Here is a 22,648-nt window from a genome sequence, read left to right as displayed (position 1 = left end):
ATGTACTTGATTTTCCTCTCCCCTCAAAATCACAGGCCTTGTGTCAAAATTAGAAACAACTATTTAGTCGGAGATGAAAAAGTTGATTAGGGATATATTGGTCACTTTCAGTCTGCAGAGAAAACAAGGACAGTTCCAGAGAGTTGTTGCACTTTGGGGAAGGTAAGACTCGGAAAAGGGTTTGGGGTGAGATGTAACAGGAATGATGAGAGGAGCAGTGGCAACTACATTGTATAGAACTGATCTACTTTAAGGTATCTTATATAATACTCTAATGTTTCTGTCAAATAACCATAACCATATTGAAACTGATAACTATTTTACTTGTTTCAGGCATTTGACTGTGGCCATGCTGGAGCACCGCCTTTAGTCAAGCAAATTGACCGCAGGACTTATTCTTTGTAAGCCTAGTACTTATTCTATCAGTCTCTTTTGCTGAACTGCTACCACACCAGCATCGGTTGTCAAGCAATGCTAGGGGGACAAACACAGACACACAAACATACACACACATATATATACATACTAGCAGTATCGCCCGGCGTTGCTCAGGTTTGTAAGGGAAATAACTATAAAGCATTTTTAGAGAGTTATAGCCAAAAATTAGCAAAAAAATGGAAAAAAAATGATGGTAAATTTTTTTTGAGAGTTAAAAAAGGTGGAGTTGCGTCCCCTAGACGGTCTGTGGTTTGGGTTTCTGATTCTCGACCCCATGTCGAATTTAACGATTTTTTTCAGAACTGGGGGAACTTTTCAAAATTTTCGCTGCGTTAGTTTTGAATTATGACATTGGGCTATGTGTGTGTCAAGTTTCATCAGAATCGGTTGAAAGCCGTGGTCAGAGTGAGGGTACGAGAAAACAGACACACAGAAAACGCACAGACAAACTGCCGTTTATATAGAGAGAGATATATGATGGGCTTCTTTGAGTTTCTGTCTACCAAATCCACTCACAAGGATTTGGTTAATCTGAGGTTATAGAAGAAGACACTTGCCCAAGGTGTCACGCAGTTGGACTGAACTTGGAACCATGTGGTTGGTTAGCAAGCTACTTACCACACAGCCACTCCTGCGCCTAATAACTATTTGACAACTATTTTTGTTTTCTGCATACACATAGAAGGTAATTTTTTTTTCTTCTACAGAGAAAAATAACTGAAAGATGTTAACTATCTCAAAAAAAGGGGGGGGGGGCAGAAAATTATAAAATTATAAATAAACAAACAGGCCATATAAAAAAAAGACATAACTATATGTAGTTGAGTGCTTTACTATTTTTTGCCAATATACCACTTTCTTTGGATTAAATAATGAAAAAAAAACTAGTCATTCTTACATATTTCATCAGTCAATTAGTTATCTTGATTTCTTAACAGCTAGAATTGGCACAATACTATAATATATAAAATGGCATTTAGTTTTATGCTTCTTGGTTGTAAGTTCAACTCCCACTAAGATCAGCTTACCTTTCAACCCAGCAATATACCATGGTTGAATGAATTAACTTCTCCTCTAATATAATTTGTCTTAAAAGATATTGTGAATGCAGGCAGTGGTGTTGTCTATGATAACATCACTATCACAATCATCATTTTCATTATAATCATTCTTCTTTTTCTAGTAGACTGTTTTTTGTTTTTTTTTGTGTGAGTGTTGGAAAGATTTGGAGAAATCTACACGGACAGCATTTCCTTATCATTACATCTACAGTGTACATGTTTCACAACCACAGAAAAATATCTGGGTACAGAAATAATATAAACATCAGTAAAATAAAATGAAAATAAAATGAACATAGGCACAAGTATGGCTGTGTTGTGGGAAGTCTGTTTCCCAATCACATGGTCCTGGGTTCAGTCCAAACGCATTGCACCTTAGGCAATAGTCTTCAACTATAGCCTCAGACCAACTAAAGAAGCTTGTTGTGCATGTGTCTTTGTGTCTGTGTTTGTCCCCCACCACCAACTGGTATTGGTATGCTTACATCCCCATAACATAGTGGTTCAGCAAAAGAGAGTGATAGAATAAGTGTTTTTATATACCCTGGCTTATTCTCCATTTTTTTTTTAGGAGTAAGTAGCCAGAACAAGACACACACCAGGCATTCCATTTATTTCCCAGCTCAAAGAGGCAAGCCCTGTTCTATGCTCGGGTCAAGGCTTAGAACGCAACCCCCAAAATCAGCAGCGGGGCCCAACAACAAATGCTGGTTTACTCCTGCCACATCATGCTGGTTCCGTACCCCTTTGAGCAACATCAAATTCACTTTGGAGAGTTTTTGTGGAGAGTATTTTGGAGAGTGTTTGTGGAGAGTGTTTTGGAGAGTATGGCCACGAACACTCTCCAAGTTTTCCTACCGTTTATAAACTCTCTGGCATTTCTCACTCCAACACCTCTTCAAGATGGTTCCCCAACTAAATAGTGATTACTAACATAGGAACAATGCCACACAATGTCATTGAATTTTGTATTGAATGATATTCTATTTAAGGACCTATCTGATGAATGATAAAAGGTAAAGGTTCACATCAGGTGGATTTGAACTTAGAAAGTCAAAAGGCAGAGTAATTCAATAATAAACAAGTAAAAGATAGAAGATAGTCTTAAGGCGTCTACAAAGGGACCTTGCAGCAGTAAGGGATCATACCTTTCTTCTATTTCACTTGTTTATAGACCAAATTATATTAAAGATAAACGTGATTAACGAGTTTTAAAGAGTTCAACTGTTCTACTATTTCATTTACTAACAGACCATGGCAGTGGATTGGTAGAATCGTTAGTGTTGGATACAATGCCTTACAGTATTTGTTTCAACTTTCACTGTTTTGAGTTCAAGTCCTGTCGAGGTCAACTTTGCCCTTCATCCTTTCAGCTTTCATTTAAAAACAAGCAGCAGTCCAGAGTGTTGGATTGGTGAAATTGTTAGAGAATATGATAGGATGCTGGGCAATCTGTTCTAGCTCTGTACATTCTGAGTTCAAATCTTACTCTGGAACCAAAATAGCTTTTACTTGTTTCAGTCAATAGACTGTGTCCAGGTTGGGGCACCACCTTAAAGAATTTTTAGTCAAATGAACTGACCCCAGTACTTACTTATTTTTTAAAACCTGGTACTAATTTTGTCAGTTTCTTTTTGCCGAACCACTAAGTTACGGGGACATAAACATATGAACACTGGTTGCCAAGTGGTGAAAGATACATTTCTTTCAGAGGCTGCAAATGACAGATTGTATCAGTAATTTGTAAAAACCAATGGAAACAGTTTTCTTGGTTTGATCAGAAAGTTGGCCCAAGTGATATCACATTAATTTTTCTCTCAGATGAAGAGTAGAGACTTGAACATTACATCTTGCAATCTGAATCTACTAAGTTCTTCCATTAACCAATTGTTGTCAAAGCAGAACATCAGTTTCCTTAGATTTCTTTGGATTTTATCCTGTTTCAGCATTGCCCAACCACTTTCGTTTTTCTTTCAGAGTAAGGCACCAGACAATCAGATAAGAAGTTTAGCAGCTCAAAACTGTTCCTGGCATTGTCTGTGTCTTTGGTTCAGATACTTAGCTCTTAATGGCCAAGTGGAAGCACTCCGTCGGTTACGACGATGAGGGTTCCGGTTGATCCGAATCAACGGAACAGCCTGCTCGTGAAATTCACATGTAAGTGGCTGAGCGCTCTACAGACACGTGCACCCTTAACGTAGTTCTCAGGGATATTCAGCATGACACAGAGAGTGACAAGGCCGGCCCCTTGAAATACAGGTACAACAGAAACAGGAAGTAAGAGTGAGAGAAAGTTGTGGTGAAAGAGTACAGCAGGGATCACCACCATCCCCTGCCGGAGCCTCGTGGAGCTTTAGGTGTTTTCGCTCAATAAACACTCACAACGCCCGGTCTGGGAATCGAAACCGCGATCCTATGACCGCAAGCCCGCTGCCCTAACCACTGGGCCATTGCGCCTCCACGTTAATGGCCAAGTAAAGCTGCCTTCTCAAGACATACTGACCGAGAAGAGCTGGTTTCCTGGTTTCAGTGGCGCATATATTCTCCACCTGGACAGGACACGGGTCTGTCGCAGGATTACTCATTTTTGCCAGCAGAGTGGCCTGGAGAAATATGAAATGAAATATTTTGCTCAAGAACACAACACAACGTCCGATCCAGGAATTGAAACCACAATCTTATGATCATGAGTCCAACACCCTAACCACTAAGCCACACACCACCACAGCTATAAATTGGTGCCACAGGTAAATATGGCACACTGTAGTAAGTGACAGCAATGCTGCAGAATTGATGACTTCAGGCTTATATATAAATTAAGCTACCTACAATAGATTAACATGCTATCCAAAGGAAGATGTGTTTAAACCAATGATGATATGCAATTGTTGTGATATAGAAAAGGTTTAGCCTTGATGTCTTCAAAGCTTACCCAGTTGTTATTGCTGATTTTTAGCAACATATGTCTCATAACTGAACAAAGTTTCTGATCAAAGCCTCCCTTTTAATTTGGATATGTTGTGAATGAAGAACTACATTATTAAATATGCCCATTTTTATCTTTTTTGTTTAAGATGGTATGGTGTGATTTGAGGGAGGTTTGGCTATTATTTTCAGCAGTTTGAACAACTACACAGAGGCTTAATCCAGGGCTGTCAGTCAATATGCTTCAACGTACAAATTTCTAAAGTAATGTGCACTGACTTTTGTTTATATGTATTTGTTGTAACTGCAAGTGTTTGTGTGTGTGTGTGTGTACATGTGCATGAGAGAGAAAAAGAGAGAGAGGGGGTGTATATATGTGCATGTGTGTGTGTGTGTGAGTGTGTGTGTGCATTCTATTGATCTGGGAAAATTGTCATTGAAATTATTTGTGAGCCTAGTTACTAAAAATCTCAGTCTGATCCTAAATTTTACAAATATAGTGCTTGAAAAAATAAACAAAGCATCAATAGATGAGGTCCCTGGCTGGTTTAAGTCTGCCCAAATAAGTATAATTAAGTGCCTTGCTCAAGAATATACCAACAACCGGATATAAACTCCACACTCTGCAGTCAGGAAGTAGCTTAGACACCAACGGTATATAATGTCTTATAACTGAGACAAGGCACAGAAAATACTGACGGAAGCTACCAGACAGACTTCTGTAACCTATGACTGTATTAGAAGACAATAGCTAGTTAAGTGACAACAATGTCCTCGTTATATATATATATTTAGTAGTTAATAAAAGCTTTCATCAAAGGTTGCTTTAATTATTAGTCTACAGAGGCTGAAGAAATCAACATTTTTACTCTTTTCATACATGTACACACACACAAACACACACACACACACACAAAGTTTTAAAATTCCATATAATATATTCTTAGAAACATTTCTTTAAGGAGGTAGTTGTTGCTTCTAGTTTTGGTTTAAAGAAGACAAAATTGTTAATGCTCAAAATACATGCAAATACACACACAGAGACACAGACACACACAAACGTGTGTGTGTGTATATATATATATACACACACACACAAACTCATATATACATACATGTGTATATATGTACATATGTGTGTGTAGATACATAGAGAGAGACAGACAGACAGATAGACAGACTGATACAGATATATTATATACCTAAGAATGTGTGTGCATGTGCATATATGTGCATGTTGTGTGTGTGTTAGCAATCAATATAAATAATATGTGACAAGAATATTTTAATGAATTGGGCAAAATTAACATAAACGATAAATAACAACAACAACAATAGTAATAATGACAACAACAACACTAATAAATAAATAAATGTCCATAATCCAAGTTAATATTTGAAAAATAATTGCTATTGATAGATTCTTCATTTTATTTTATTTTCAGTCAGTTTTCCATCAGCAAAAAGTGAATCTTTGCTCATTTCCCATGACAAAGCAGCCATAAAAGAAATGTAATGCTGGATTAGCGACATCCTCAACCATTTCACCAGGTAAGGACAATGTAGAACACTTCCACTGGAACCTTCAATAATACCTGTTAGTTGCCTGGAACTTGTTGTTGTCACTGGTCACCGTTCCACTAGTTTGCAGACGACTAACCAATGACGATGATCTCATCTCCTATGACAGATCAAACTTAATCCATTTTATTTGTTTTATTTTTTTCCCCTCTCACACACTGTTGCTGCTGTCCCCTCCTCCTCCTCCTCCTTGCTGCTATCACCACCATCGCCGCTGCTGTCACCGCCACCACCATTCAACATCCAAATTTTTCATGCTAGCATGGAATACATTTGAAGGGGGTTTCCAACAGCCAGATGCCCTGCCCTTTCTGTCCCTTTTTGTCTTCTTTAAACCTGTGCACACCTTTCAATGCAATGTATACCAGAAGGTTTGCAAATCTAACAGAGGCCTCAAAATACATTTTAAGATCCATAAAAATCAGAACTTATCTGCAGCTCTTGGGGATCCAAATCGGATATGTAGTCTATGCGGATGTCTTTTCAAAACCCTCATCTGTTTCCAAGCAATGTAACATTACCCCATGGTCAGACCTGCCTTACACAATATTGGAAACGAATGACATTGTATGACAGTGACTCATTTTATAACCATCACTTAAAATCAAAAGAAGGGGACACAAAAATACAATACACACACCCCTTTCTACTCCCCCTCTCCCTACATATAATTATATATATAAATATATATATATATATATATATATATATATATATATATATAATCGAGCTGGATGGTGAACAAAAGTGTGGAGTGGAGTGAAAGTGTTTGAAGAGGCCAGGATAACGCATGCAAGACTCAAGAAAGATTTAAGGAAGAATGTTACAATCGAGAAGGTGAATCACAATGACCTTTTTGTGTGCACAGTTTGTGACAGACCATGCCTTTCTTTTGCTGAGCTCAAATCTCATTTGTGAACCCATGGTAAATGAACCGCCACTAAATATTATGCTTGTGTGTCTGTGCGCACCTTTCAATGCAATGTATACCAGAAGGTTTGCAAATCTAACGGAGGCCTCAAAATACATTTTAAGATCCATAATTAATCAGAACTTATCTGCAGCTCTTGGTGATCCAAATCGGATATGTAGTCTATGCGGATGTCTTTTCAAAACATTGCCTGGTTTAAAAAGCTACATCAGATGCAATGATGGTTCTGAGGTATAGGTACAGGAGGTGGTCAAACTCTGCATAAGGAGTAGACAACCACACGATATATATCCACTTTTTCTATGCTAGCATGAGTTGGACAATATTCAAAGAAGCACTTTAGTATTCTATTACCTGATGAGTTTTCGATCACCAACCACTGTTTTTCAAATAGGGTACTTTAATTCCACAGGTCTTTGCATGGCAAACTGCTAGGCTATGAAGAATAATTTTTATAGGGGAATTAAACTGAACACCACTGCTGCCTACATGGTAACAATACAAAGACACTCTTTTTTTGTTATCCTTTTTCCACAAATATACATGTATATAGTGGTGCCTTGACTTACAAGTTTAATTTGTTCTGTGATGGAGCTTATAACTCAAATTATTCGTATGTCAAATCAATTTTCCCCATTGAAATGAACTGAAATGTCATTAATCCATTCTGGGCCCCCCCAAAAACACAGCAATTTTTTTTTTACGTTTTTAAATAAGAAAAATGTACTTATAAATAACGGATATTGTATAAAAAAACAATATTGCAAGAAATTGGTTTTATTAAGTATAATGTACAGCATTTATCTTGGAGATCAGATGACTTGAGGATGCTGACAGAGGTGGAGGAGAAAAGCTAAACTGAACAACTAATCTTATTCACTGATTTATGCCCTTTTCACCATTTCACCTCACTTTCATCTGCAGGAGTTTACAATAAAAACCCGTCCAATGAGGTCTAGCTCATCCTCCCTTTTTCTGGGTGTTTCTTTTGAATAAAGTCTGAAAGTTTCTCCCACATTCCCAACATTTCCTTTATCACTCTTGTAGAGTTAACCTCCTCTGCGTCACATATTTCCTGCAAAACCTCCATGTGCTGCTGTATCTGTAGCTCCTTTAACTCCTCTGTTGTCAGTTCCTTGGAGTTCTCCTCAATGAGCTTGATGATATCACCTTCATCCATGTCCAGGCCCATGGACTTGCTGAGGGATACAATCTCCTCCACCACAGCCACTTTGGGTTCAAGTCTTTCAAAGTCCGTTTCAGATGCAACCTCAGGTCACAGTTTCTTCCATGCAGAGGTCAAGGTCCACTTTGTAACACCTTGCCAGGCCATATTGATAATTCCAAGGCATATCACAATGTTATAGTGATTGTTCCATAACTCTCAAAGGGTGAGGCTTGTGTTCTCTAAGAGATTCTTGAAATTAGAAAGCACCAGCTGGTCCACAGGCTGCAGGATAGGAGTTGGGGGTAAGGTAAAGAACCTTTATAAGCTTGAACTCTTCAACGATGTCATCCTCGAGGTTAGATGGGTGAGCAGCTGCATTGTCCTGGACAAGAAGGGCTTGCAGGGGTAGGTTATTTTGCCACCATCTTTATCCTGCTGTCTCCCACTCCCTCTCCTTCTCCTGTACATCCCTCTGTCTTCATTCCTGATCTTTCTCTCTCAAGCTGGGTAACCTAGTACTTCCTCTACAGCAAGACACCTGTATCTGTCTCACTATAACCTTTTCATCATCCAGCACATGGTCACCTCCTCCAATGCTTTCTCTCCTCTTGAAAGTTTTTTCTGTTTTGTCTTGCAAGTGCTTGGTGACCCTGTCAGTGCAGGTGCCACTTAAAACCACCCAGTCCACACTGTAAAGTGGTTGGTCTTCAGAAGGGCATTCAGCTGTAAAAATCCTGTCAAAACAATCACAGAAATCTGGTGCAGGCGTTGGCCTGGCCGGCTCTTGTGAAACCATCCAAACTATGCTAGTATGGAAGGCAGACATTAAACAATGATGATGATGATGATATATATATATATATAGATAGATAGATACATACATACATACATACATAGGCTTTTGTGCCGTTTCTGCCCACCAAATTTCATTGGTCAACCTGAAGCTATTGTAGAAGATATTTACGAAAAGTGCCACACAGTAGGATCAAACATGAACTCATGTGCCATTTTCTTATTTATATATATATGTGTGTGTGTGTACACGTGCATGCTCATATATATATATATAAATTTCATCAGGTAAGAACAATGTAATATATATATATTCATATATATCATTTAATTCTTCATCTAAATAAATGAAGAATGTGACAATGAGCCCTCTGGAAAACTTCAATCATCACATGAAATGGTTTCTCTGAGAAGTCACAGACCCACCATCTTCAACAGGTTACCTCCAGTATCTCTTGCTAGCAGTTTAATTATTGATATATATTGAAGCATTAGATGGGTTGGTTGGTTTGACAGAATTTGATGGGCCCGAGGACTGCACTGTAATTCAATGACTGCTTTTGGCGTGGTTTCTATAGTTGGTTGACCTTCCTAAAGCCGACTACTTTCAAGAGTGTACTGGGTGCATCTTTCGTGACATCAGCACAGCTGAGGTCGCCATGTACTTCAGAAGACTAAGATCCTCGTAGACTAAGTGGTGCATCAGTAGAAAGGAAGGTGGCTTTATGCTGGGTGACGAGAGGTTAAGACAGAGTACAACAGCCACGACTCAAATTTCAAGTGCAATGATGTGGCTCAAAGTGGGCAGTACCGCTCCCAGATGAAGGGCGGGGGGAAATTTTATATGGTTTGAGGTGGGAGAGAGACAATAGATACATCTTTTAATTTCCATAATTTCCAAAAATACATCTAATTTCTATAGTGTTCGAATCATCTGATAATATTTAATGGACAAGATGTTTTAACATTCCATGAGTGGCTGTGTGGTAAGTAGCTTGCTAACCAACCACATGGTTCCGGGTTCAGTCCCACTGCGTGGCACCTTGGGCAAGTGTCTTCTACTATAGCCCCGGGCCGACCAATGCCTTGTGAATGGATTTGGTAGACGGAAACTGAAAGAAGCCTGTCGTATATATGTATATATATATATATATATATATATATATATATATATATATGTATGTGTGTTTGTCTCCCTAGCATTGCTTGACAACCAATGCTGGTGTGTTTACGTCCCCGTCACTTAGCGGTTCGGCAAAAGAGACCGATAGAATAAGTACTGGGCTTACAAAAGAATAAGTCCCGGGGTCGAATTGCTCGACTAAAGGCGGTGCTCCAGCATGGCCGCAGTCAAATGACTGAAACAAGTAAAAGAGTAAAAAAAAAGAGAGTATATTGAGATAACTTAGGTACAAGTAGTATTGTTAATGGCGATCTCGTCGGCCGCAATTTTTTGTGGAGTATTTTGATTTTGTTGGTGGGAGTGAGGCTGAAAGTGTGTTAGTAAGGGAGTGATACTAGAATAAGTTTGGGAAACGCTGACGTAAGGTAGTTTAAAGTACTAACTGATAGGACTAAGTACTTTATAGAGGTATCACATTGTTAAAAGTTGGAAGATAATTTGTGAGTAAAAAATCTAGTTAAAATCTTTATTTACCCATCTTCATCCCGTCTTTGCTATGACGGGAGAGGATGTATTGGGATGTTTCTAGAAAAGAAACTTATAAAAGAACATGCTTAACAGACTTCAACTGTTGTCCGTAGTCGATCGAACTGCTGAAATATTCTTTCGATCCCCTATCAACTTTAAAAAAAAGGGACAAAATGGAAAATGCTGCCCTTGATATTTAAAAAGACATGATGAACACGACTGGAACACTTTTGATGAAGTCTTTTCAATCGGGGCTTATTACCATAGTTGCCTCTACGCGATCAGCCGACGTGCTAGAAACAGCAGCCAAATATTACTTAAACACCAACACCTTGAAAAGGCGGGGCAGCCATGGTTGGTACGTTTTTGATTAGAGGTTTGCTTGATTATGACCAGAAGTAACAAAGAACATTATTACCATCATCATCACCACTGTCGTCATTATTTCATTATCATATACAGATTTTATTATACACAACAAACTCTTAGATTCTAAGATATTTGCGGTGAGCAAGTTTTCCCTTTAAGAAAATAGTGACGTGTGCTTAATTAACAGCGGGATTTTGTGTCAGTCCTGAAAACAACATCTACATGCCCGTAATTAGGCAACGAAGGATAATAAAACCTTTTATTTTCATTAATCTGCAAATGAGAAGAGTCAACTTATCCCAGTGAAAATAAAACAAGCGACGAAAGTGAATCTGAAGCCGCGAGATTTACTGCCTGAAATCTGGCGCTCGATTGTTTTATCAAGATAGGGCGGGAAGGGAATAATAGCGTGTGACGAAGACGAATTAGATTTGTAATTAATTAAAATATAAAAACAAAATATAATTCACAGCTTCTTTAATTCAATCGATTAAATCTCTAACATGATTTCAAGTGAAGAAAAAAATTATTAGTCGCGAATAACTGAAGTTTATTTAAAAAAAAAGAAAGAAAAAAAGCCAAGGTGACTGTCCAGTTTCAGATTTCTCGTTCACACTGTTGGGGAAAGTGTGAATATCACATGACCACTAGTTCCCACCACAACTACTTGTTGTAGCCTGCGTGACTAATCGCACACAACTTAATTCTGTAATACAACTTTTAAAAATGTAGTTACCTCCCTTGCTTTTAGTAGTATGACACAGCAGTTCTTGTTTATTTCATATAAAGGCGAATCGAAAATATTTTTTGTTTAAATAACTACTGAAATACTTAAAAAGTTTTTAAGAGAAAACATTATTATATAATTAAGTCTCGATATGTACAAAAGTATATTTCAACTACTTCGAGTATAAATTAATCACAAGTAATTTTAATGATAGCAACATCAGCAATAGATACAAACAATCGATATAATATAGTCTTGCCTTCGCATTACTCATGTTATGCCTTAAACTAATGAGTAAGGAAAATAACGAGTCAGGGTAATGCCTGACTCCACAGTCCTATCTGTGACGATTTTTTGCACAGGTTCAGGTCGCCCCTTGGTAGCCCGCCTACTTTCGCGGGTAACTAGGGTTGATGTGATCTGCCTGGGGTATTAACCCCCGTACGAAGTAACAAAAATAGACACCCTGACAAAGAGATTTCATTAAGTTAGCTTATACTTTTTTTTTAATTATAAATTATTAAAATGTCGTAATACTATATTAATTAAATATTGTACATAGCATGTAGACCCTACAACAGCAACTCGGTTTCCTCAATGTTTTGGAAAATGCACGAGCAACCCAGCTGTGATCGTCCCTCTTTTAAATTGATCTGAATTAAAACATTCTATCATGTTTCAAATACCAGCTTGATTAAAGTCAGCTATTCCACTAAATTCATTAGTTTCAAAGTTAACTGAGACAAAGTGTATTTCAATACAAAATGTTGAAATTTAGGGACAAAAAAAAACTTTTTAAAGGTGTCTCGGAACATTTTTTTTTCTTTTCTCCCTCCGACTATTTTACCGCTATTTCCGTAACCTTGGCATCATTTTTTTCTTTTTTTTTTTTTTCCAGATGTGTGTTTGAAGCACTAGCATTACGTAATCTACGCTGCCGAAAACGGATTTCTGCAAAGTGTCATTTAAAAAAAAATACATGCTGTTACAGAGAGGAGAGATTTTCGTGAGAATAAAAATGAATTTAGATCCCTTGAAAATAAATGTTTTCAACACAATCGTAATCCACAGCCTCAAAAATGTGTCCCTGCAAAGTTTAATTTGAAGATAAAAAACTTAGAAAGTATTTTCCAGACATTAATAAAACCGGGCCCCAAACTGTAGATATGGCATATATACATATCAGATATACACACACACTTGTAAATGTATTGTAAAATAGGATAAAAGATTTTGTAAATATATTTTGATGAACAACTTCAAAAATGAATTTGAAAAGTAGAAAACTATTCAGAAATATTAAGATTATATATATCAATACTTATAGAGATATTTTTGTGATAAAATATACACAATTCCTCAACTTGTCGAATAAACGGCTTATTTTATCGGAATGAGCTTCGAACAAGTGTATACGCATATGCACACGTATTTCCCGCGGTTGTAATTTCAATTCCCCCCGAGATCACTTTTGCCTCTCATCTTTTCAAGATGCTAGAAAGAAGTATTTGTATCAAATACGAATTAAAATTACTTTTGTAGTCTTTACAACGCAAGCTAAGCTCTCTTTATTTATATTCCAAAAGATTTTTGTCTACACACACACACGAAATAACACACGTATATATACACATACACATCGTGATGCATAAAAATACGCATGTGTGCGTGTGTACCGTTGGTGATTTTTTTCCCTCTGTCTTCCCTTCTCTGGATCTTTCCTACTCCTATGTTTCCGACGAAGAGCTCCGCTCGAAACGTTAACCCTCCTTCTTTCCTGAGCGTCCAATAATACTATATTTGTTCCACGTCCTCGCGTTGTTGCGTTTTTTTTGTGCTTCCTTGTTTGGATTAACTTTATATATATATATATATATATATATTATATATATATATATATATAATATATATATATATATAAAGAAACACAACAATATATATGTGTGTGTGTGTGTACAGAGACGGGGGGGGGAAGCGAGAAAGTAAGAGAGAGATTTATATATTCTTTTATTTTTTTTTTCACTCTTTTACTTGTCACTTGACTGCGGCACTGCCTTAGAGGATTTTTTAGTCGAAGAAATCGACCCCAGGACTTATTCTTTGTAAACTGAGTACTTATTCCACTGGTTCCTTTTACCCAACCACTAAGTTACGGGGACGTAAAGATACCAACGTCGGTTGTCGAACGATAGTGTGTGGGGGGGGGGGGCACAAACACACTCACATAAATACATGCATACATATATACTCATTCACAAACACACATACATACACACACATACATACATACACACACACACACACATATATATATATATATATATATATACATATACGACGGGCTGTTTTTAGTTTCCGTCTACCATATCCACAGACAAAAGCTTTGGTCGGTCCGAGGCTATAATAATAGAAGACACTTCCCCAAGGTGCCACGCAGTGGAATTGAACCTGAGGCCATGTGGTTGGAAAGCAAATACCACACAGCCACACCTGCGCCTGCATATATACATGTATATCTTTTATCTTTCTTTTATTTGCTTCAGTCATCGGATTGCGGCCATGCTGGAGCACCTCCTGGCAGAGCTTTAGTCGAATGAATCGACTCCAGCACTTATCTTTTAAAGTAAGGTACATATTTATTACAGAGACTTGAACCAACACAGACACAAACACACGACGGGCTTCTTTCAGTTCCCGTCTACCAAATCCACTCATAAGTCTTTAGTCGGCCCGGGACTGTAGTAGAAGATACATTCTACTTTTGCTTGAGTTAAAATTCTTCTGCTGGTACCACCAAACCTGTATAAACACACACACAATGAATCCTCGTGGCTGAGAGCGGGGTTTCAGACAACAGCCGCTCTGTATTACACACTACGGTCTCGTGTTGCAGCCGTACACTTACTGAACCAAGGCTCGCCCTGTCCAGCAAGTGATATCATCAGTCGCTTGTCCCATACGACTACGTTTTCCATCCGTCCCTGAGCACGCGGGCGCAGAAATCCAGGCCAAAAATACTGCAGTTTTCGCCAACTGACCACTGTTACCAATTTTTCTTGTTCCTATCTGCAGATCAGAATCGTTCGTTATACAAGCTGCACAACTGATCCGCACAGCATGCTTGTAGCACATCATCACGAACGCCCTCGGCTGCTTCGTGTCTATGTTTCACACTCATACAAAGCTACAGGAAAGACTAGAGATTTTAGAAGTTTCAATAAGATGTATCTTACAGAAGACGTAGTCTCTCCATATTGTATTGAGTGACCTCAGGGCTGATTATCGTGCATCAAGTCTTGCTCTGATTTCTGGGTTGTAGTCTACTGTAGTCAATAATGGAGCCCAGGTACTTAAACTTATCATCTTGGGTTAGCTTGATCTCTTGTGCCATCAACTTAGTCTTCTTTGGTGCGTTTCTCCAGTTAAAACACGCTAGCTCTATCAATCAGTTCACTGAAGCTCAGCTGGCGAAGAAGAGATCAGTACGATGTTATCAGCACGCTGAAGGTTATTTAACCGCCGACCACTGATGCATGGACAGATCCAGCCGAAACCAACCACTGACCGCCGCATCAGAGCAGGGGTTAAAGCAGACAACCTTGCCGAACTACTACTTTCCTGGTGCTAAACCTATTTCTTTACTACCCACAAGGGGCTAAACACAGAGTGGACAAACAAGAACAGACAAAGGGATTAAGTCGATTACATCGACCCCAGTGCATAACTGGTACTTATTTAATCGACCCCGAAAGGATGAAAGGCAAAGTTGACCTCGGCGGAGTTTGAACTCAGAACGTAACGGCAGACGAAATACCGCTAAGCATTTCGCCCGACATACTAACGATTCTGCCAGCTCGCCACCTTCCGGGTGCTAAACCTATCTGTAAAGCTCGCGTTCCTCTGTAACAGGCAAGAAACAGATTGGTTTCAGGCCGTCATATTCCACCACCACCATCATTGCTTCACGCCTGTTTTCTTGGGTTGGACGGTTTGATAGGGGCAGGCGAGCGAGAAGACTGCGCCAAGCACCAATGTTTGCTTCTACGGCTGGTCGCCTTTCCTATCGCCAACCACTTTACAGTGTCCTGGGCGCTTTTTACGCGATACCGGCGAAAGTGCCGAATAACTCGTACAATACACTTCAAAGTGGCATTAAGGCAGGTGACTTTTTGCCAGGTGATGAGATGTTAAAGTTTGATAAGGGGTATGTATGTGCGTACATATTATCTATGTTTCTGGCTGTATGTATTTTTCTAAGTATCCTTTACCATTTATTTGTTTCAGTTATTAGACAACAGCTATGCTGGGGCACCATCTCGAAAAAAAACGTTTTAGTCGAATGAATCAATTTTAGTACTTATTGTTTTAAAGTTTTAAAGCATGGTACTTATTCTATCAGTGTCTTTTCCGGAATTGCTATGTTATGGGGACGTAAACACACCAACACTAGTTGCCAAGCAGTGGTGGGGGAAAACACAGATACAAAGACACAAATACACACACACACATATATATATATATACACACACACATTTCTGTCAACCAAATCCACCCAGAAGGCTTTAGTCGGCCTGAGGATTTAATAGATGTCACCTGCTCGAGGTGTCACTTAGTGAGACTGAACCCGGAACCATGTGGTTGGGAAGCAAACTTCCTACCAGACAGTCACTCCTGCGCTTGTTATTTAAATTAAATAAATTTCATTTGTTTTTCTTCCTCTATCTGTAAAGTAGTTAAGCATAATGTTTTTACGTTGACACTAGTTTCTAAATTTAGCTTCTCCTCTCTTCCACGGAATGGTTAACAAAAGCTTTCACTTTAGAATTCACTGAACGGAACGCTGAACTTATGGACAAGAAAGCAATGAGCAATTTCAACTTGAATACTAATAAGTTTCACGTTTGTACAGCTAATTGATTGTTAACCTAGATGCAGAACTTAAAAGTTGGTTGGGGAAAAGGAGTGACACGAAGTGATCTTCAGTCTAGTTCAAACGAATCTACGATAAGTGAAGCGAAATGGTTTGTGGCGAGATCAAAACCAGGTTGAGTTCGTAAGTGAAAGAACTGAGGCGCAGGCGTAGCTGTGTGCTTGAGAAGCTTGCTTCACAACCATGTGGTCTTGGATTCAGTCCCATTGCGCAGCGCCTAGGGCAAGTGTCTGGTATTATTGCCCCGGGCCAACCAAAGATTTGTGAGCGGGTTTACTAGACGGAAACTGAAAGAAGCCTGTCATGTGTACTTGTCCAATCCACCCCTTGCTTAACAGGATGGATTGTACATATTCTTCAAATGGTCGGCTTTGACATACGCTGTGTCATGTTAACTAAGTCTATGAATTATATTGATTTCAAATTTTGGTATAAGGCCAACAATTTCATAGGAAGCGGGGATCTAGTTTTTTTTTTTCCTTCGCAAAATATGCATTTTTTTAAAAGGAAGTAAAAAACCGGAAAATCAGCTATAATAATGTAGTCTTCCAGTCTCATCGCTATTAAGATATGATGTTGTGAAGAAATAAATCGGAGGAAAAAGTTAGAGAGGTTTAAAATCGGAAAAACTATAATTTTAGTCTGCGTTTAGTGGAGCAGTGTCGATTTTAAGGTTGTACCCTGTGAAATTTATAGTTTAGCGTCTGACCTGTTCATTGTAGGTTTCTAAATAAATATAAAAAAATTAATTTCATTGTGGATTTCTAAATAAACAGAAATACCTAATAAAAATCAACATAGATCATCTTACTGCTTCTTTTGTCTCTTCATTGATTGTATATTTTTATTATTTAAAAAAAATTTGTTATATTTGTCTGCATCTGTTTACTTTATGCGTATTTCAGTATCATGTATACGTGTCATGTATTTGTGTACAGCATTAATATATATATATATAAGTGTGTGTGTATGTGTGTCTCCAAAACTTCAAAGTTGAGTAACGTTTTCATGCTTGGATTTATAAACTACGATAAGAATAACACTTGTCAACAAAGAATTTGTCCCAAGGAAAAGAATACCTGTATCTTATATGCAGGTGAAATGAATCAAACAGAACGTGCGGTTGTCATTGTAACAAGCTGTTAATGCCTCGCTGTCTGCTGATTGGCTAAAATTACTCAAATTTCCCAACTTTAATTCGAAATAACATCAGATTCTTTAATTTACGAGTTAAAGTAATTGGTTGATCGTAATCAAAATTCAGAGTTGCATCGATACACCAAAATTGAAAGCAATCTGAGCAAAATTAAAAGGGGCTCGTTTTGCGAATGAAATAAATTAGATCCGGGGGCCGTAAGTCGATGACATCAACTCAGTGTTCAGCTGCAACTTTTATTTTGTATATGTATACACGTGTCTGTGTGTGTGTGTTTGTGTGTGTGTGTGTGTGTGTGTGATTCAGTTTTATTTCAAGATTTCTTGCCACAAGAGAAAGGGCCATTTTCTAACTTAGATCCAAGGTTCCTTCATTGGGATTTCAACATCAACAACAGGGTATTTTGTATGTGTGTATCTATGTATGTATGTATGTACGTATGTGAGTAGATTTGTATGTTTTGTTTTATGTATGTATTCTCATGCATATAGTTGCATATCCAAACATGCACATATATATTTAAATAATTAACTTCTGGAAAGTTTTACTGATTTTTACAGTTTCCAGTGATGGATTGGATCTGTAGTCTTCGAGTAGACGAGCAGAGGAGTGAATCCGAGACCACATAATTGGTTATGGGATTTCGCACTTACGGAAATTGTAAAGCATTACTATTAAATACAGGATACGGTGTGTAATTTCGCTCTTATAGAAACTCGTATTGCGCAGTTTAAAATTGTTAATTTAAAACTACACATTTTTTTTTAGCTCAATAGCCACTCGATTTGGAAAACTATCATCGTATTACATACACACATACACACGTGTATATATGATGTATATAGTGTGAGTTTTATACACACACACACATACGTATAAGAATGTGTGTGTGTGTATGTCATTATTCAGTTTATTTCAAGATTTCTAACCAATAGAGAAAGAGCCGGTTTCTAACCTAGATTCAAGGCTCCTTCATTGGAATTTCAACATCAACAACGGGGTATTTTTGTATGTATGTATGTATGTATGTATGTATGTATGTATGTATGTATGTATGTATGTAGGCATGCATGCATGCATGTATGTATGATGATTAATATAGATAACCTCCTTGAATTTAATAATTTGGTTCCGCATCTACAACAACACCATAGACAAAATTTTTTTATACTCCGTTACTTGAAGGCCTACTACCAAATTCGTTGGGGTATGTTCTACCTTTGTCTCTCTACCTCTCCCCCCTCTCTCTCCCTCTCTATCATAAGCACAATCAAACACACAGACACAAACCTGTCACTTCACCACTAGTTGTATTTGGCATTTATCCCCCCACACAAATACACACACATAAACACGAATGCAGTTATATACATACACACACATAGGCACTCAATCTCATTGGCAAAAGCAAACAACAACGCATCACCATACATACGACTTGTACTCTGTCACCCCCCCCCTATTCTTAGAACTTGCCCCTTCCAACCATTTTTGAACTCTTGAACTTTTTAGAATCTTATCCATCCAACCAATTTTGACGTCACTGCTTATAACGGAATATTTTAAAGAAACACTCATTATCAATATGGACTCCGTGTGGGTAGTCATCTAAAAGGTTTTTGTTCGTCATGATGCTGACATAAGTTCCTTGTCTTTCCTGATGAGAAGACGGCATAATGCCCCCTTTATTCCTTCGGAATTAAAAATATGCAGTCTTCGAAACATGCGTCGAGAATAAAGGAATTTTGTTAAATCGTCGTTCGACTCCATTCTTTCATTTATCTATGTATGTATGTATGTATGTATGTGTGCAGATTTGTATGTTTTGTTTTATGTATTCTCATGCATATAGTTGCATATCCAAACATGCACATATATATTTAAATGATTAGCTTCTGGAAAGTTGTACAGATTTTTACAGTTTCCAGTGATGGATTGGATCTGTAGTCTTCGAGTAGAGGAGCAGAGGAGTGAATCCGAGACCACATAATTGGTTATGGGATTTCGCACTTACGGAAATTGTAAAGCATTACTATTAAATACAGGATACGGTGTGTAATTTCGCTCTTATAGAAACTCGTATTGCGCAGTTTAAAATTGTTAATTTAAAACTACACATTTTTCTTAGCTCAATAGCCACTCGATTTGGAAAACTATCATCGTATTACATCGTGTCACACACATACGCACGTGTATATATGTATATAGAGTGAGTTTTACACACACACACAAATATAAGAATGTATGCGTGTGTTTCTATGTGTGCGCTTCTATTATCAATGCGAACACAACCATCAACAGCAACAATAATATATGCTAGCGAAACCCGTGATTATTTCAGGGAATTAATGGTAAACTTATTGAGTTATTTCTGAACACTATCCAAAGAACCTGAAGGCACAGCGTGTGTTGTGTCTGTGTCAAAACATAGTCGTTCATTTCCTAATCTTTGAAAAATGAAGGGAATTGGTATCGCCACGGCTGTTGGATTTGCCTTCAAATTAAGATGGCTGGAAAGAAGCTATCAAATCGACTTGGAGGCAGTAAAGCGAAAAGGAAGTGCAAAAGGTTACACTGGAAACTAAATTTAATGTTTTAGAAATACTTGATGCAAAGTGAAACTAAGTCATATTGCCAAAAACATTATATCTTTCAAGGTCCTGCGTGGGGCGTCAATACGTGAGAAATAAGAGAAAATCATGTCAAGAGCTTCTTGAGCACTTGGCATAATTGACTGTATGGACTTCACTTTTTCCACAGATATCATGTAATGTAATAGTACAGCGTTTAAGTGCATGAATCGAGGATCAGAATTCACGTAACCTTGGTAATTAAAAAAAAAAGTGCCTAAAGTTTATATGACGATTTACAGAAAACTGCAAGGTGAAACTTCTAATGAAAAAGTCCTTTTTGGCTAGCAAGGGTTGGTTTGAAAGGTTTAAGGAGCACATGATTGTGTTCAACATAAAAATGACTGATGAAACTGCGAGCGCTGATACAAATTATCCTGGGCAGTTGAAGGAAATCATTGCTGAAGTTGAATACACGCCAGAGCAAGTATAGAATGTTGATGAAACTTCACTCTTCTGGAAGCGCATGCCTGCTAGAAGTTTGTTTTCTCGAGAAGAAATGTCAACACTAGGATTTAAAGCTTCCAAAAGTCGTCTGACACTTCTTTTGGATAGAAATGCCACTGGTAATATATGAAACTAAAGCCCTACATGTGAATCACTCTGAAAAATCTAAGGGTTCTCAAGGGTTTCACAAAGTTCAATCTACCCCTGCTTTGGCGTTCAAATAAGAAGGCATAGATAACTAAAAGCCTTTCAAAGAGCGGGTTTTTTTACCCCACGGTAGACAGGTGCAGTGCCAGACATAATATTTCGAACAAAGCATTGCTTCTTGTAGGCAATGCATCGAGCCACCTAGCGAATTTACATGGACTTACTGATAATGTTACGTAGAATATATCCAAAAGAAAACAACTTACTTGCTCCAGCCCATGGATCAAAGTATATCATACAACTTCACAAATAACTTATGAAAGCAATTGACAGGGAAGCAAAACTTACAATTAAATATTCCTGGAAGAAATTCAACATAATGGTGGCTGAGTATAATATAGTCGAGCCATGGGATGAAGTGAAACCGTTAACTTTGAACAGGGCTTGGAAAAGTATACGGCCAGACTGTATCTGTAACAGTACAAGTTTTCTTCGAGCAGAAAGTCAATATCAAATTTGGAAAGATATTGTGACACTTGCAAAGTATGTAGGATTAGAAAAGTCATAGAGGATAATGTGATTGAGTTGCTAGTGTCCCGGAAAGAAAGTTTATCTAACGAGGAGCTAACGTTGGTAGAAAAAGAACAAGTTGAAAACATAGATGAGACAACGGGAAGTTCCACCGACACCACTTAAATTGGCTACAAAAATTATTGCTAAAGGGTTGATGCTAATAGAGGAAGGTTTGCAGGTTTTTTGCTGATAATGATCCTAATGGTGAACGTAGCATAAAAATTACAAGAGTCTACAATGAACTCAGTTCCTATACTGAGCTGTAAAGAGAGAAGATGCGTCATAAACAACAAACAACTTTGGATCAGTTCTTCGCCCCTCAAGCTGATGTTCGTGATAATGAACTATAAAATATAGTAAATATTATCCCTCATCCTCCTAGTAACACACATTCCGCCACCACCCATCACACAGCAGTCAACATCTTTTGTTGTAAGAACGTACTCTTACGATATTACAATTCTTATTAACTCTCTAATTTATTCCTATTGAAATGTTTTTGATTTTATATATCCATATTGAACGATGTATATTCAGAAATTGCTTTCATATATAAAAGTGATTGTGTTGCTTCTTTGTTTTGTTTTGCTTTTTCGTTTGTTCTCCTTTTCTTTTGATTTTTTTTCTTTTTCCAAAATGTCCGTAGGAACGCATTCTCACTTGATGATATGGAATTCAATAGGAAAACTAATTTCGCATTACAGAATTTCGCGTTACAACCAGATTTTCAGGAACGCGTTACTTCCGTAAAGCGATGGATTCCTGTATATATGTGCGTGCGTACGTGTGTGTACGCGACAGGCTTCATACAATTTTCACTTACAAACTCACACAAAATGTATTAGTCCAGCACACGATGGGATTGAACCTGAAATCAAAGCAAACTCCTCAACCACACAACCGTTCCTCTGATGGTAGCAAAACATGACCTATTGACCCATCACAGCAGGTTGTTAATTCAGACATCTGCAGTTCACATATCGTTCTCATACATTTAGTTCATGTAACTAACAAACGACTTTGTTGCTCTAAAAATGTTAATTTGATCTCAAAACTATTCAGAAAACATTAATATGTTGAAAAATGTTAATTATAATTAAAAAGAAAAACATTAAATATGGT

General features: G+C 37.8%; 1 protein-coding gene and 1 non-coding gene across 5 annotated transcripts in view; one reads left to right on the top strand and one right to left on the bottom strand.

Moving 5' to 3' along the window:
- Positions 1-22,648, bottom strand: part of LOC115214888 (mutS protein homolog 5-like) — a 281,559-nt gene that overhangs the window by 141,285 nt on the left and 117,626 nt on the right. The gene's annotated exons all lie outside the window — the stretch shown is intronic.
- Positions 11,921-12,070, top strand: LOC115215329. Its single transcript, XR_003881995.1, has one exon. It is a non-coding gene; the product is annotated as a U12 minor spliceosomal RNA (small nuclear RNA).

The sequence above is a fragment of the Octopus sinensis genome, linkage group LG8 (genome assembly GCF_006345805.1).
Source record: "Octopus sinensis linkage group LG8, ASM634580v1, whole genome shotgun sequence".
NCBI classification, from domain to species: Eukaryota; Metazoa; Mollusca; class Cephalopoda; order Octopoda; family Octopodidae; genus Octopus; species Octopus sinensis.
This window is presented reverse-complemented; position numbering and strand designations above follow the sequence as displayed.